Raw genomic sequence first — 16201 nt, forward strand, 5'->3', positions numbered from 1 at the left:
GTTTACCTCTAAGCTTCTTGGGATCCCTTTTGCCTACTTTTGATTACTTTCCCTCCATGCCACACAGAATAGCCCAGTGCCTATCTGGCTCTTATTTGTCCCTGTACTGTGTTTGTGGAGTTCAATGTACTCCAATGGCTATGAAAGCACAAGCCAGAACTAAAAGTACTGTTGAAAAGGGAAATAAAGTTAGTTCTTAATGAATACATGCCAACAAGTGATCATCATTTCCTTTTCTAAGTGCTCATAAACTATCACTTAAATAATATATTCTTGGATTTTGCCAGGGATCAAAATCAGGCACATTGGTTTATAGTTTGAAGAATTCACTCTCTTCTCTTTCTCAGAGTCAACATTCTGGGAGACAACATTTGCCCCTCCCCAGTCCTGAAGCAGCTCTTCCAGTTCTCCATTTGTCTTTAAAATTACAACCATTGAAAAATAAATAAATATATAAATAAAATTACATCCATTGGCTCAGTAATCACAAAGATCCTTCCATACCCAGGGACATAGTTTATTCAGGCCTGATGCCTTGAATTCATTGAAAGCAGTTAGGTATTCTTGCACCATCTTTTCATTTATCTTGGGTTTGAACTCTTAGTTAACCATTTTAATTCTATTTGGTAAAAGTATTAGAATCAAAATAAGAGTTAAGTAGTTTGGCTTTCTCTCTGTTTTCTGTTATTATCATTCCAGCCATCTGAGCAGCAATAGTCCCACATACTCTTTGGTTTTCCGTTTGTGCCCAAGAAAGATTGAAAAACGCCCTTTTTGGTGGTCCCTGCTATTCATAACTAGCTTCTATTCATTTTGAAGTTTAGTGTTCCAGACCATATCATTACAGGACTATGCCATTTCTTTACATTTATTTTCAGTTACCTCCCCTTACTTCCATCCTCTATACCTATGCCTTTAAGATATAAGTGTGTCCATTTGTTTCTTGTGCATCCACACTGGTCTTTTTAACAGTCTCCCCCTTTCTTCCTCAGCAGAATCTTTTGTAGTTGCATAATCAGAATTTCATCTCCTTTTTATGCCAACATCCTCCATAAAACTTCAGAGCATAGGCTCTTTTCTATCCTTTCTCTGAACTCTTTCAAATTTGCTCTCCTCTTATCTAGGGTGCACATCAAACTATGTCCATGTAAGATGAGAGAGTCATTTAACTTCTTAGTTTCCCATCATTTTCAGCAAATGAATCCTCCCAGAATCAGGCCCAGGTTCCTCTCCTGAAGGATGAATTTATCATGAAGGTTACTCAAGAATTGATCAGCTGCTCTGCTTTAATCAGAGAGAAAGCTCTGGCCAGTTGATGTTCCTCATTATTACTGCCCTGACATTGGCCCCTCCTCCCCTTTATCATGTCTCCATCCCTCACACTGACTCCATCTCTTCCTATCCCAATCCCTGACACTGACCCCAATTGCCCTGGTTTCCCAAAACTAGACTCAGACCTCCCCCATCTACTGAACTCTATCCTTGAATACCTTCTAACCTTAAAAAATTTCTGCCATACAGAAGGACTTTCCTAACTCTCTCAGTAATTACCTTTTGAAGTCAGGAACTGCATCTTTCTTCAATTTCTATGCATAGTAGATACTGCAATGTGGTTGAGGATGTCCTCAGAGTGGTAGGTAGCTCTCTGCTTCCACCTGCTGGACAAGATCAGAAGTGCAGCAACTCTTTCTATCTTCCTTCAGCTTTAGCAACCTCCCAGTCCCATCACCCCTGACACTTGCTCCTGGCCACAGCCTGACTATGTGAATTACTGGACAGCATAGACAAAGGGAAAAGGAAAGAAAGAGTCTTTATTGGTCAACTTACCTCCTGCATGTTTATCCTGGTGCTCGGCTCTCTTTCCTTTAATCTGTCTTTCACCAGGTGCTGGATTAATCATGCTAATATATAGCTCTGTCTAGGTCACTCCCATACTCTCAAAGACCTTCAATGACTTCCTATGGAACAAAGTATAACCTATGGAACAAAGTACAAACTCCTTAGCCTGATATTCAAGGCTCTCCACAATCTGATTCCTACCTACATTTCCAATTTTATCTTAGCATTGCTCCCCTTCCAATACAAAATTCCAAGTCAAACTCCAATATACTCTAGCACCTACGAGTTCCTCTTACCCTCTCATGCCTTTCATGCTCTCATGCATTCAAGCAAGCAGACCTCCATGCTTAGCACAGATTTCTGATCTTTCCTTCCTCTCACCTCCAGTTGGAATTTGGCTTTCTCAAGCCTCTCTGTTTGACCACTCCTTCGCATTTATCAACATCAATTTCATTTTATATTTTAAAATTTTAATATTTAATTTTATAATTAAAATTTAAAGTATATTAATTAATTTTTAATAATTAACTTACAATTCTTAATTTTTAATTTAATTTATTTTATATTTGTGTAGCACTTGGATGAGCTCTCTCTCCCTTCCACCTCCCACCCCTCAACACCAGATAGGCTGTCTCCAGTTTAAGGTACTCTATGGATCCACATCCACTCAAAAAGCTCACAGCTTACAAACCTTCACCAACATAGATACATTTATTAGTTAGCCAGAGGACCCAATTAGTTCCGCGCAAAGGCACACAATGAAATAGCATAGTAAAAACATGGCAATAGCATATTTCTTCCATGAACCTGGAACACATTTTCTCACAACTACACATACTACCAGTAGGAAGACTGGACACATTTAGAGAATACCCATGGAAGGCATATACATAGGAAATATGCAGCCAAGGAACTGCAGGGCTACCGATTTCTTCTACTCCTTATGAGCTTGTTAGTCTGATTCTGGTCTGGTGTACGTAGAGTTATTGCCCTGACATTGGCTCCAATCATCCCGCCATTCCTAGTACTGACCCTACTTCTCCCTGTCGCAATCCCTGACATTGGTCCCAAGCGCCTTGATATCTCAAAGCCAGACAGATCCCCTTCTCCATCTATTCTGGCAGGAATGTCAGGGGGGTGTGAGCATAACGTGTGTTCTCTGCCACCACCATTCCGTCCCTGTCTCTAATAACTGCTCTTGCTACTTCTCTGCTGACCAAGCAGTCACTGCAAAGTGTAGCTCTCTCATCTTATGAACTGTTCCCAGCTTCTGGCTTTAGCAAAGGTAATACTTTTTCTTCATAAGAGGAAGAGGAGTGGGCTCTGCCATGTCTTCTTTCACTTAGAGCCAAGAGGCTTAAGTTTCAGCTGTTTTAGAAAGGTAGGGGCGTCCTATACCTAGTGTTAGACTACAGAAAAAAAAAACCCTTAGCTGTTTCCTTTGCCACAGAAGAGTTTGTTGGTCCAAAGAGCCTTGGCTGTGCTGGACTTTTCCTTTCTAATAGGAGAGCCTTGTGCCTATGAGCCTAGCACAGAATAACCATTTTTCTATGAAGTGCCCAGAGGCAATGAGTTTTTTTTTTTTTGTAAGACAACTGGGGTTAAGCGAATAAGTCTATTTTTTAACCTCAACCAGCTTCTACCTGACTTAAAGCTTATTAATTCATGCCAAACTATACCCACTTAGAATAGGACTGCCTTTTCTTTAAAAAAAAATGGATTTGCTGCACTTTAGCTTAATTTAATTTTTTTACAAGCATTTATTTTCTCTCCCTCTAATTCCCCCTTTCAACTAAACAAAACTTTAAAAAAAGAAAAAGAAAATCTTTATAACAAATATGCAGAGTTCAGCAAAACAAAATCCCACATTGGCCATGTCCAAAAATGTCTGTCTCATGCTGTATTTTAAATCCATCACTTCTTTGGCAGGAGATAAATAGCATGCTTCATCTTCAGTCTCCTGGAATTGTGGTTTATTATTGCATTGATCAGCGTTAGAAAGTCTTTCAAAGTTGTTTTTTCCTATAATGTTGTTGGCATTGCATAAATTGTTCTCCTGATTCTGCTGACTTCACTCTGTATCAGTTCATAGAGGTCTTCTCAGGTTCCTCTGAAACAAGGACTGCCCTTTCAACAAAATACCAGAGGCTATCATAGTCTGAGGTCCCCCACTTTCTCAAGCCCTGAATTCTTTTTTATTTTCCGGGTAGAAGAAGGAATCTAGGGGCAAGAAAGCAAAAAGAACAAAAAATCCCAACATGGAGATGCTTCAAGGAATTGCCTTAAGAATAGGAAATTGAGGGAATGCCCAAGAATTGAGGAATGGCTGAACAAGTTGTGGTATATGAATGTAATGTAATACTATTGTGCTATATGAAATGATGAGCAGTAAGACTTCAGAAAAACCTGGAAAGATTTGTATGGACCGATGCTGAGTGAAGTGAGCAGAACCAGGAGAACATTGTGCACAGTAATAGCCACGTTGTGCGATGACTAATTTTGACAGACTTAGCTCTTCTCAGCAATGCAAGGATCTAAGACATCTCCAAAGGTCTCATGATGGAAAATGCTATCCACACCCAGAGAAAGTACTATGGAGTCTGAATGCAGATTGAAGCATACTATTTGCTCTTTTTTCCCTTCTGTTTTGTTTTGATTCCTCTTTCTGGTGGTTCCTCCTACTGGTTCTAATTCTTCTTCACAACATGACTAATGTGAAAATATATTTCATAGGAATGTGTATGTAGAGCCTATGTCAGATTGCATGTCGTCTTGGGGAGGAGGGTGGGGAGGGAGGGGGAGAAATTTTAAAACTCAAAAGCTTATGGAAGTGATTGTTGAAAACTAAAAATAAATTAATTTTTTTTAAAAAAGGAATTACCTTTTTTCTCAATTCTTTGCTTCAGATCCCAGTATCTATTATGTATGTGTGGTCAACATCAAGCTTCTTCAGGCTCTGAGCTAAGCCATAGGGGGTGGTATACATTGTGTTTGGCAGAATCTTTCTAGCTCCTACCTTCACCTTCACCTTAGACTATCAGCTCTTTGAAGGGAGAGTCTGTGCCTTTTTTCATCTTTGAATTCCTATCCCCCAGGATACTGCCTTGCCTTCAATATATATGTACTTATTGATGTTGGCTAAATTTAATTTTGGTGGCAAGCAGACAGAAAATCCTACTATATCATATTTCTGTAGCGCAAGGTTGGGGAACCTGGGGCCTCTAGGCCACATGTGGCCTTCTAGGTCCTTGGGTGCAGCCTTTTGACTGAATCCAAGTTTTACAGAACAAATCCTTTTATGAAGGGGATTTGTTCTGTGGAGTTTGGATTCAGCCAAGGGGCAGCACTTGAGGACCTAGAGGGCCACACATGTGGCCTTGAGGCCACAGGTTCCCCACCCCTGCTTTAGTGCTTCTGTCACAATACCCTATGAGATGGATAATGCCAGTATTATTACCCTAATTTTATAGGTGGAGAAATTGAGGCCTAGAGAATAGGAAGGATGTACTTAAGGTAATACACTTAATAAGTGGTAATCATGCGTTGGACCCAAGGGAGTAGAAAAAGCATAGATTTGAAGACAACTAGATCTGAAGCCTAGCTCTGCAGCTGAGGCTGCCTGACCTTAGGAGTTTACTCTGGGGTTCATTTTTTCTTATCTATAAAATGATTTAAGTTGCAAACATCCTTTCATCCACACAAGTACCTGCCTTGCATGAGCACTGGAGGTGAAAAGGCAGGTCAGTGGGCAGGACGAAACGACTCATCTTGCCATCTCTACAAAAGTCGCCCTGTGGTCCTCCAAGCTCTGGCTGCTCTAGCTCTGAGGTCCCCTTGATTGATCCTAATATTTGTATGGCAGGAACCTTTCTGGGGCCCCTCTGCTTCTGGGTCTCTTGCTTATCTCTGGTAGGAATAGACCAGCCTGGGTTCCCTGGTTCCCAGTTGTCCAGTGCTTTAGACATCAGCTCAGGTTCTGTCTCACCTTGTTTCGTCTAGGGTTGAAAATGTCAAGATTATTGTGATAGTGGTAGAGATTGGATGAATTTGATGAGTGATCCAGGTAACAATGGAGATGCCATAGTGACAGGGCATCCTATACCTGATTCTTGAATTCTGTTTGTTTTTCTGCAAGTCTACAGAAAGGAAGGCACTCAATAAATTAATTAACCAGTAAGACAGTGTAATATATGAAATACATATTTATGTATGTATGCCTACATATATACGTAATGGGAGGACATTTGGTTTTCACTTCTCCGTTCTCCACCCGGTTGATGTAATCACTTAAGTAAGGGCCAGATAACACAGATAATCAGGTATTAGTATGCTAACAAAATGCAAAGACCTGTCAATTCCCTGCAATACCTTTATGAAATATGAAGAAATTCTCTGATTGAGATGCCAAAGCAAGTAGGTATTTGTTGGGTAAAGTTTGGCCATGCTTTGAAAGACTTAAAAAAGCTAAGCCTGCCAAGCTATCTAACAGTTCAAGAGTTCATCAGTTTGAGGCAGAGTTAAGATGCACTTACCAGGGAGATAAAGATGTTTATGGGAGCAGTTAGGTGGAGCAGTGAATAGAGCAAGGGCCTTGGAGTCAGGAGGACCTGAGTTCAAATCTGGCCTCAGATACATAACACTTACTAGCTGTGTGACCCTGGGCAAGTCACTTAACCCCACTGCTTAGCCCCCCCCCCGAAAAAAGATGTTTATGGACACATATACACAAACAAACAAAAACAAAAACAAAAAAACATGCAGGCATCACACATGCACACACACAGGAACAGAAAGAAGCTCCAAGAAATGAGACTTCTGAAAGCAGAGGAGATTGAGGAGAGAAGTATTCCTGGCAGTTATGAGTCAAGCTGCAGAGAGGAGAAGCAGCAGAGAGCCAAACTGAACAAACCTCACAGCAGAGATGCTGCACTCAGAGAGAAACAGCATGAACTCCAAAGAAAAAAGCCCCTTCTCTTCTGGAGAAGGGGACCACATATATATAGACATATATATTATATCTGTGCATATATACATGTGTGTATATATATACATATGGGTATATATGTGTAGATACATATCATACTACCCATGTATAATATAATTAATTAACCAGTAAGATAGTGTAATATATGAAATACATATTTATATACGTATGTCTATATATATATGTAATGGGAGGACATTTGGTTTTGTATATATTTATTATGTAATTAATTATTATTATTATTATTATTATTGTAAATTTATACATATAACCCATGTTTCCAGTCAAACTTGGAGCATTTTGTATAGGACTCTCCTAGTTGGTGGAGAGAATGCTAACTCAATACTCTGTGTCAACTTGAGTGGAGGATTGTATACAAGAGCTTTGTAGAAGGGATAGTTTTTTGTCTTTTTTTTGCTTTTTGATGAGGCAATCAGGGTTAAGTGACTTGCCCAGGGTCACACAGTTAGTAAGTGTCAACTATCTGAGGTTGGATTTGAACTCAAATCCTTCTGACTCTAGGGCCAGAGCTTTATCCACTGCACCACCTAGCTGCCCCTAAGAAATACTTTTCTGCTTTGAGAGGACATCTGAAAAAAAAAAAAATAAGAGAGGGAGAGAGAGAGAGAGAGAGAGAGAGAGAGAGAGAGAGAGAGAGAGACAGAACATCTGTTCCAGAATTTCTCTGAGGAGAGATACATGGAGAGAAGGATTTTAGATGCCATAGACATGTCGGGGAAGCTGGCTCTTTAGCATGTCTCTGATTTCTAGCTGGCTTCCTAAAGATTTTGGGAGATATCTCCTTTAGTGAGATCCCAAATCACTCCCATCTGTATAACTTCTCCAATTCTATTTGTGGTTTGCGTGGATAAAAAGGTTCAATCACCATTCACTATTTGTGATGGTATTTTGTGTAAGTAGCATGTAGTGGGAAGGAGTTAAGCCTGTGGGTGTAACAGGACTTAAGCCTGTGGGTATCATTCATAGGAGCTAAGCCTGTGGGTATGCCTTGAGGAACCAATCAGGAAAGTGTCTTTTTGTTTGAACTTCTTGGACCCTTAGGTCAACAATATTTAGGGGGGCCTATAGATATAATTTATAATCACAGTCCAGTTCTCTTCTTGAAGAATGAAGAAAAGAATACCTACCATTCAGACTCATGGGGCTCACGGGCTTGCCTGCCCATCCACTCCCCCCACCCCAGCCGCCATATTGGCTCTCCTCCTCCCATCAGAGGCAGTTCAAATCTCAGACTATATTTATTTATCTATGCCTTCCTGCAAGCTAGGTGTCTATCCCTCAAGACAACTCACATAAACATACATATCTTATATAGGCATATACATCTTATACACACACAATTCATTTATATACATATGCTCACACAATATATATATACATATACATACTATAATTCATATATGTCAAATATCTGTGTCTGTGTGTGTATGTATGTATGTATGTATGTATGTATATAAATATATATATATATCTCCTTTGTTTTTTAAACAAAGTTTCTCTAATTTTTACCAAAGAGATCCTTTCCCTTTCTAACATTACTGCATGGATACGTAGGTTTATTTGCTCTTGGTAGCCAGATTCAGAATTTAATCTAGAGAAAAAAGGAAATGGAATACCACTCTGAATTATGAGAATCATGAAAATCTCCATATGACTTGGCCCTATCCCATGTCTGGGAAATTTTCTTCAATCTGACCAACCCTCTACATTGATGTTATACAGGTAATCCACACTATAGCTGCACACTTTTTATTGTACAAAAGAGATTGGGAAAAATGTCTTTTCCTCTGTCTCTTTCTGTTTCTCTTTTTCCTTTGGTACCCAAACTAAATGAATGACTGACCAGAAGCTTCTTCAAGGACAGAAGAAGAAGAACCTTGGGGATTTGGGGAGCTGAACACCTAAAGACATTTTCCTCCCTTTTTTAAGGGCTCATTGATTTGTTTACCTCTGGTGGACTTTGGGGAAGGGGAAGAAGTAAGTATATCATTTACATCATCATAACTTTACTGGAATGGTTCAGTGCCCCCTTCCTACTAAGATTCTTATTACCTTCCCAACTTTCTGTGATCTTAAGGGTTATACATGATAGATCAGAATATACTTACTGAAAAAAAAAAAAACCAACCAGAATACAATTACTGAATGAAACTGAAAATAAAAGATATGACATTAAAACTCCTGAGTGGCTGTAAACCTGACATCATCAGCAAGGTCTGAAATCCCAGCTCCCCAGTGATTGTAGCCAGTTCCTGTTAAGATCTAAGTTTTCAATTTCACTTCTGCCAGAGTAACAGGCCTACCCAAAGGCCTCTTGCTGGCAGGCATCTGCAGTAACCACATAAAGGAACAGTCTTCTCATTTGCTGGGTGGCCTATTCCTTTCTTGACTCCTGGAGAGACAACGTTCACCTAGTTTCTTCTTTTTAGGTGACACATGAAGTCCTCTGGTCCCTGGAGGGTATTTCTGATGGCTCAGACACGCCCCCTGTGCAGATCCTGGTCCTGAGGCCATGCAATGCAGCAATCCCACTATCCCTACTGTCTTAGGAGGGCTTCCCAAGGGTCTATTCCCAGGCCTCTTTTAGAGTGTTTGCGTAAAGCAATCATCTGTGACTTTGTTTTAAATGCTTGGCAGTAACACAAAATTACATGACCTTTTTGGCAAATCCACGTATGCTAAACCCCTGAAGCTACACAAGCCACATACTTCTGTTTCCTTTGGTGCCTTCAGGGTAGAAACACCGCAGGAGAATGCTAAGAATATGTAAGGAGAAAAAGAACCCTCCCAGTTGATGTAGTCACAGAAGCAGGTGTTGGGGAGTTTTCCTATCGACCCTCCCCCTCCCCAAAACATGAAGCAATTATTCAACTTGAGAGGATTACAGAGGCTTGGCCATTGGATAAAAGCCAAGAAACATTTTGTGACTGGCTGAAAGAATCAGTCATAGCCCTTAGGCCTGTAAATTAAAGAAGCAGCTCTTAGAAGAATTTAAGTTCATGTTTGCAAGTTGGAGGCAGTTGTACCAGAGGGCAGTGAGGTGGTGGAGGGAATTGTTCCTCCTTTGCCTCCTTTCCCACTTCCCCTATTGGCCATGTCACTGGAGCTACTGGACTGGTGGGAGACATTGAATCCAGCAGGGAGAAGGGATGCACAACTCAGACAGACACAGATACAGAGATAGTCACCCAAGGGAAGACACAGCTTTAAGATGTGAGATCTCTGAATTTGGAACTCAGAGTTTTAAAAGCAAATGTTAAAAGTTGTTTTGACATGCAACTGGGAAATAAGATACACAGGCAATGGGGTATAGAACTCTATCCTGCCCTACAAGAAAATAGAAGGGGAAGGGGATAAGAGAAGGGGGATGGATAGAAGGGAGAGCAGATTGGGGGAAGGGGTATTTAGAATGCACGCTGTCTTGGGGTGGGGGGAGCGGAGAGATGGGGAGAAAATTTGGAACTCAAAATTTTGTGGAAGCGAATGTTGAAAACTAAAAATAAATAAATAAATAAATAAGATGTGGGATCTCTGGCAATCAAAAAGTTAAGCTGAGGAGGGGAGGAAACCTTGGGAAGCAAGCTGAGCAGACCACCTAGCAGAGATGCTATACTGAATGGAAGCTACTTAAGGACTCTGAAGAGAAAAATAACTTCTGCTAGGCCTTGTGATACCAGGAATTTCAGGTAGATGTGTATCCTTCCTGCCTTCACACTCATAGGTTGGGTCCTCAGAGAGAGCCTGCTTCTCCAGGTTCTAAACGTAAACTTAAGAATGGTTACTATAGCTCATGAGCCCCCTACAGATGTGCTTTCCATTAATGGTAAGCCAGTAGATTTAATTTGCTCTCAGAAAAGGCATTTATTAAAACGGTATAGTAAGAACAGTTGGTACAAAACATTCTCCCCATAAACCTGGGGTGCACTCTTGCACAAATAGACACAGTGTCTATGGGAAGACTGGGCTGGAATATATCACACACATGTGTTTATGTATCATGGTAGTGAGGCATATATATAGGAGCTCAGAAAGTTTGAGAGAAAGCCTAATCTCCCTGTCTTTGGGATCAGACCTGTTCCTTGTATGAATTCACATTCATGTATGTTAAGAAAAGAAGCTCCCTTATGAAAAAATGTCTCCTCAGTCACAGGTCACATGAGTATCTCACAGGAAGCAATGAGAGGTATGTGATCAAGGCTACAACCTAAAACAAATACGGAACTTTGAAGAACTAGAGTAAAGGAAAGCAAATTTCTACTTGAAAAAGAAAATGGACTGGCCACATGGGAAGAATGAGAAATAACACATGGATATCCCTAATATTTCACTAGCATCCTCTTGCCTCCTGATGACAGGAGAAAGCAAGGAAGAACTCAAGCATGTTGAGTAAACCTTCTGGGATGACTTTATGGAAGGACATAAACAAAGTCACATAGGAAGGGCAGGCAGCTTGCAACCTGCATTGTTGGAAAGAATATTCAAATTGAAGAGGTCATATATCCATTTGAGAATTTCAACATCCTCAGTATGAACCAACAGTGCATCATGGCAGCCAAAAAGAGGTGAAGGGGTCACAGACTGCATTAAGAGAGCCACAACGTTCAGTGTGAGGGAGGTGACCATGATGCTGTCCTCCACCTTGGTCAGACAACATCTTGGCTGTTATGTTCAGTTCTTTGTAGCATGATTTAGGAATAACTTAAATAAACCATGCAACATCAAGAGATACAGGACTGGGATGATGGGAACTAGCTCAGGATGACTTCTCATTGAACATCTTTAAGTGGAAATTGAACAACTGTTTGTTTAGGATATTGAAGAGCAAGAAAACTATTTAGATACAGGTTGTATTAGATGGCTCATATTCCAATGATGATGAGATTTTGGAATTCTGTGATCCTGTAGGTCATACAAGTAAGTATCACTCAAAGTAAATGGGGATATTAAAAAATCCCAGTCTGATGCCTCATATTAGGAATTCATGACACTGGATTCTCAAAGCCTATGCTTACAGAACACAAGCTCTAGAAGGTCCTATCACTCCATCAAAGCTTCTTTTCCTCTTCCTTTTCTCCTGCCCCTTCCCTTTCCACTTCCTCTTATCTCACCAAACTAGAAGAGGCAGCTATTCATGCATCTCATTCCAGTACTGACTGACATGGAATCTTTAACCTCCATTTTTCCATCCTGGGCCAATATGTCTCTCCAAAGGAAACCTGGTGGTCCTTTGCTCCCAGAGGCTCATACTTGAGGGTGGATTTGTTGTGGGCACCCTGTTAGAACTCCTGAACTCAAGTAACCCACCAGCCTTAGCCTCCACAACAGCAGGGACTACAGGTGTGTACCACTATGCCCAGTTCTTTTTTTTTTTAAGTTATTTTTCTAATAACTTACGAAATCTGCTATGTAAGAACCAAACTAAGCCAAGTAGGAGTCAGCAATAGTAAGAGGGCCACCAGGTGATAACTTATTTGGGCATGGCAACCCACAAAACAGAGAAAAATTAAAAAAGAAACCTGCTCTCAGTCCTATGAACCCTATTTCACCTTCACAAATGACTGTGGCGGAGTAGTAACAGGAAAGAGGCAGAGGATGGTGCAAAGAAGAGTTTTCAGATGGTGTATAAATATTAATTTAGCTGAAAATGATCTAAACATGATACTGTTGACTAGTGTTTAGCAGAGTGCCTAGTACACAGTAGGCACTAAATAAATATTTATTGATTGATTGTTTATCGACTGATTGATAGTGATGAACAAATTGACATACTACTGAAAGAACTGAATCATATGAATGTTAATATTCTTGTGATAAGTGAAACTAGAATACAAAAGAAAGCTGGAGGTAAATGGAAGTTTGGTTCATAGGTTTTCCCTGGAGAAGGAAGAGTAAGTGGTGGGCCTGACCCAGGCCAGTTCCCTTTTAGTTTAGATTAGATATTGGAACAAGATGAGGTCAATCAGCAGTTAACAAAAGGAGCTTTACTTAGTTTAACAGTATATTCAGTTAGGATACTACAGCACTTCGATTGGGTAGATACAGTCCCCTCACTTGCAAATATGGGTCTGGGAGCAAGGAAGGGTCTGGTGACTTTCAGGTCCTAGCATATTTGCCAAGTCTAAAAAGCCCTGACTTCATGTGGATGGGTCTTTTTATGCACTCAAACAACCAGGAAGCCAGGTTAACATGCTCAGAGACTACCAGGAAGCTGCCCCAGGAAAGTTTTGTTGCCTTTCAGAGGGAAAAAAATAGCCTCACTCACATGGCATGGAATGAGGAACCCTAGTACATAGTGATGCTATCACAAAAAGCAAATGAAAGAGTTGGTTTCATCTTGTACCCAAAGGCAACAAGAAATACATTTTCGTGGTTTGTTTAAGCATCTAATCTTACAATATTTTCACAAAGAAGATTCCAATGAAAATAATTGCAACATACATCCCAACATATGCTGAAAAAGTTGAATAAGTAGAGAAATTCTATGAAAAACTTGACAAAAACCTCTAAAGTGCAAAAAGGAGTTCTTAATTTATTTGAGTTATGGACTCCTACACAGGATAATATTTTTAATTTCATAAAATAAAATATAAAGGATTATAAAGGAAATAAATTATATTTAAACATAATTATTAAAATATTAAAAAAAAAAACAAGTCCATGGTCTCCTGGTTAGGAACTGTTGCTCTAAGCCAAGTCAATACACATTTACCTTAATGAGCATTATAGTCACTAGGGCCTACAATTCAGGAAAATTCATGCCCACAGGCTTATTTACTCATGCCAGTTAGCTAACAGTTGAAAGATGAAGACTGAAGATTTTAGATAAACCATTTCAATTATAATTATAAAATAGAATTAGAGCTGATGTGGGATTAGGAAATCTGAATACTCCCAATGCATGAATGCATTATGAGAAATGAACAGAAGACCTGAGCATTTGTACATATCCTGATATCTTGGGGGTTGAAAAAATTCAAAAAAGGGGACAGCTAGGTGGCACAGTGGCTAGAGCATCAGCCCTGTATTCAGGAGGACCTGAGTTCAAATCCAGCCTCAGACAGATTACACTTACTAGCTGTGTGACCCTAGGCAAGTCACTTAACCCCATTGCCTAACCAAAAAACAAAAACAAAAACAAAAACAAAAAAAGAATTAAAAAAAAATTCAAAAAAGAATTGAACTTTGCACCACAGTAATCATAGAATCATTGTGTTGGCAGCAACTACATTTTATGTCATGGTGCCACTGTCTTTTAATATATTCCAGTCCTTGTGTATTACATTTGTTGCCAAAGATGCAAAAGATTGGTTTTCAATGATGGTTACAACAATGGATATTGACTGGAGGATTGGTATGCTATATCTCCACAAAGTGGAGTTTGAAAAGAAAACAATGAAGAATTTATATTTGTGTCAGGTTTATCTCTATGCATTAGTTTTCTCTATTTCTAGAAATATACATTCTTGTCATAGAGCACCAATTACATTTGTGACGGTGGTATAGGCTATATATAATACTCAAAGTGTTGTAACACCATCAGTCTGTTTCAGCTCATATGTGTCTTCCTCAAGCCTACAGGATGGCAGACTCTCCTTATGTTAATTATATTGCTTTGCTTTTCCCTTGTATCAAATACTCACAGTTGATTAAAACAAATTCTCAGAGTGGCTATGCCTGACAATGTATATGCTATTCTGCATTTTGGGTCAGAGGACAGACATGTGCTTCATCACCAGTCCATAGTGGTTGGCCATTACATTGATCAGAATTCTTAAGTCTTTTAAAGATGTTGGTCTCTATTGTGTTGTTGTTATTGTATAAATTGTTCTCCTGGTTCTGCTCACTTCACTTTGCACTAGTTTATACGAGTCTTCTTATGTATCTTTAAACTCATCCTTTTCATCATTTCTTATAGCACAATAGCATTCCATTACGCTGATATTCCATAATTTCTCAATAGGTGTTTGCTAGTTCTTTGAGATTACAGAAAAAAAGCTGCTACAAATATTTTGGCAAATATGGGTCCTTTTCTTCTTTCTCTGATCTCTGGTGTTTAGGACTAATCAGTAGAAGTTCTCCAACTTTTTTGGTATCTTGGACCCCTAAAGCCTATGAATCCCTTCTCAGAATAATTTTTAAAAAATACATAAAATATAATACATAGGATTACAAAAGAAGTCAACTATATTGAAGTAAAGTTATCAAAATATTTTGAAAACCAAGTTCATGAACCTCAGGTTAAGAACCCCTGACTTAGTATCTATGCAGTAACCAGTGAGTGAGTGTAATATCTATTTTGCCCACCAGATGCTGCTCTACTCCAGCTCCCCCCCAGTCATCTCAGCAGGAGGCCAACAAATGACGTAAAATGGAATACATGTTTCTATAACAGTCTATTTTCATTCCCAGTGACCGGTGAACCCCAACAGCTCAAGTCCCTCGTACGCTACACAAAGAAACGAAAATGGTACTTTAAAAAGAGCAAGGAGTCACGAAGAGCGGCTGAGCCAGACCAGAGACATACTGAGAAAATCTGCGTTGGAGGCCATCCAAAAAAGCATCGGTGAATCATTTTGTAAGGTATCTCAAGGAGAGGAAGATATCAAAAGATAGGGAAAAAATAAGGGACAATATTATCACTCTCGCTCCTCCCCAAAGAAATGGACAATGGCTCCAAATGGACACGTGTGCCTAATTTCCCATCCTTACAAAGTGATCTGCTCGTGTATTCAACGGTATCCTTGATTAAAACAAAACAAAACAAAACAAAAACATGAGAAGGGAACAGAAAGCCTTTTGAAAAGAATTTTTTATAGTAGAATATATCTTCTTATTAAAGACTTTATAGATATCTTTTGTTTTCTTTCTAATAGCTAGATTTTCCCCACATTCCTCCCTTCCCCTCCCCTCCCAAAGAATCATCTCTTGTAACAAAGAATTTTTTAAAATGTAGCAATACAGGAGAACATTGTACACAGTAACAACAATATCGTATGATGATCAATTGTGAATGACTTAGCTATTCTCAGCAGTACAATTATACAAGACAATTTCAAAGGACTCATGATGAAAAAATGCTATCCACCTACAGAAAAAGAACTGATGGAGTCTGAATGTAGATTGAAGCATACTTTTTTTTTAAAACTATTTTTCTTTTTCGGGGGGGGAGGGTGATTTGTCTGTATTTTCTCTTACAACATGACCGATATGGAAATATGTTTTTCATGACTGCACATGTATAACCTATATCAAATTGATGGCTTTCTCAATGAGGAAGGAGTGGAGGGAGGGAGAGAATTTGGAGCTCAAAATTTAAAAAAACAAATATTAAAAAAATTTACATGCAATTGAAAAAGT

The 16201-nt window shown here is 39.3% G+C and overlaps 1 long non-coding RNA gene across 1 annotated transcript in view; it reads right to left on the reverse strand.

Moving 5' to 3' along the window:
• Nucleotides 1-1841: 1841 nt before the first annotated feature.
• Nucleotides 1842-16201, reverse strand: part of LOC114041314 — a 90996-nt gene continuing 76636 nt past the window's right edge. Inside the window, exon 6 of the long non-coding RNA XR_003568911.1 lies at nucleotides 1842-1977. This is a non-coding gene — a long non-coding RNA (uncharacterized LOC114041314). The remainder of the gene's footprint in view (nucleotides 1978-16201) is intronic.

This window comes from Vombatus ursinus, unplaced genomic scaffold, assembly GCF_900497805.2.
Source record: "Vombatus ursinus unplaced genomic scaffold, bare-nosed wombat genome assembly UNPS02014171.1, whole genome shotgun sequence".
In the NCBI taxonomy this organism is placed as follows: domain Eukaryota; kingdom Metazoa; phylum Chordata; class Mammalia; order Diprotodontia; family Vombatidae; genus Vombatus; species Vombatus ursinus.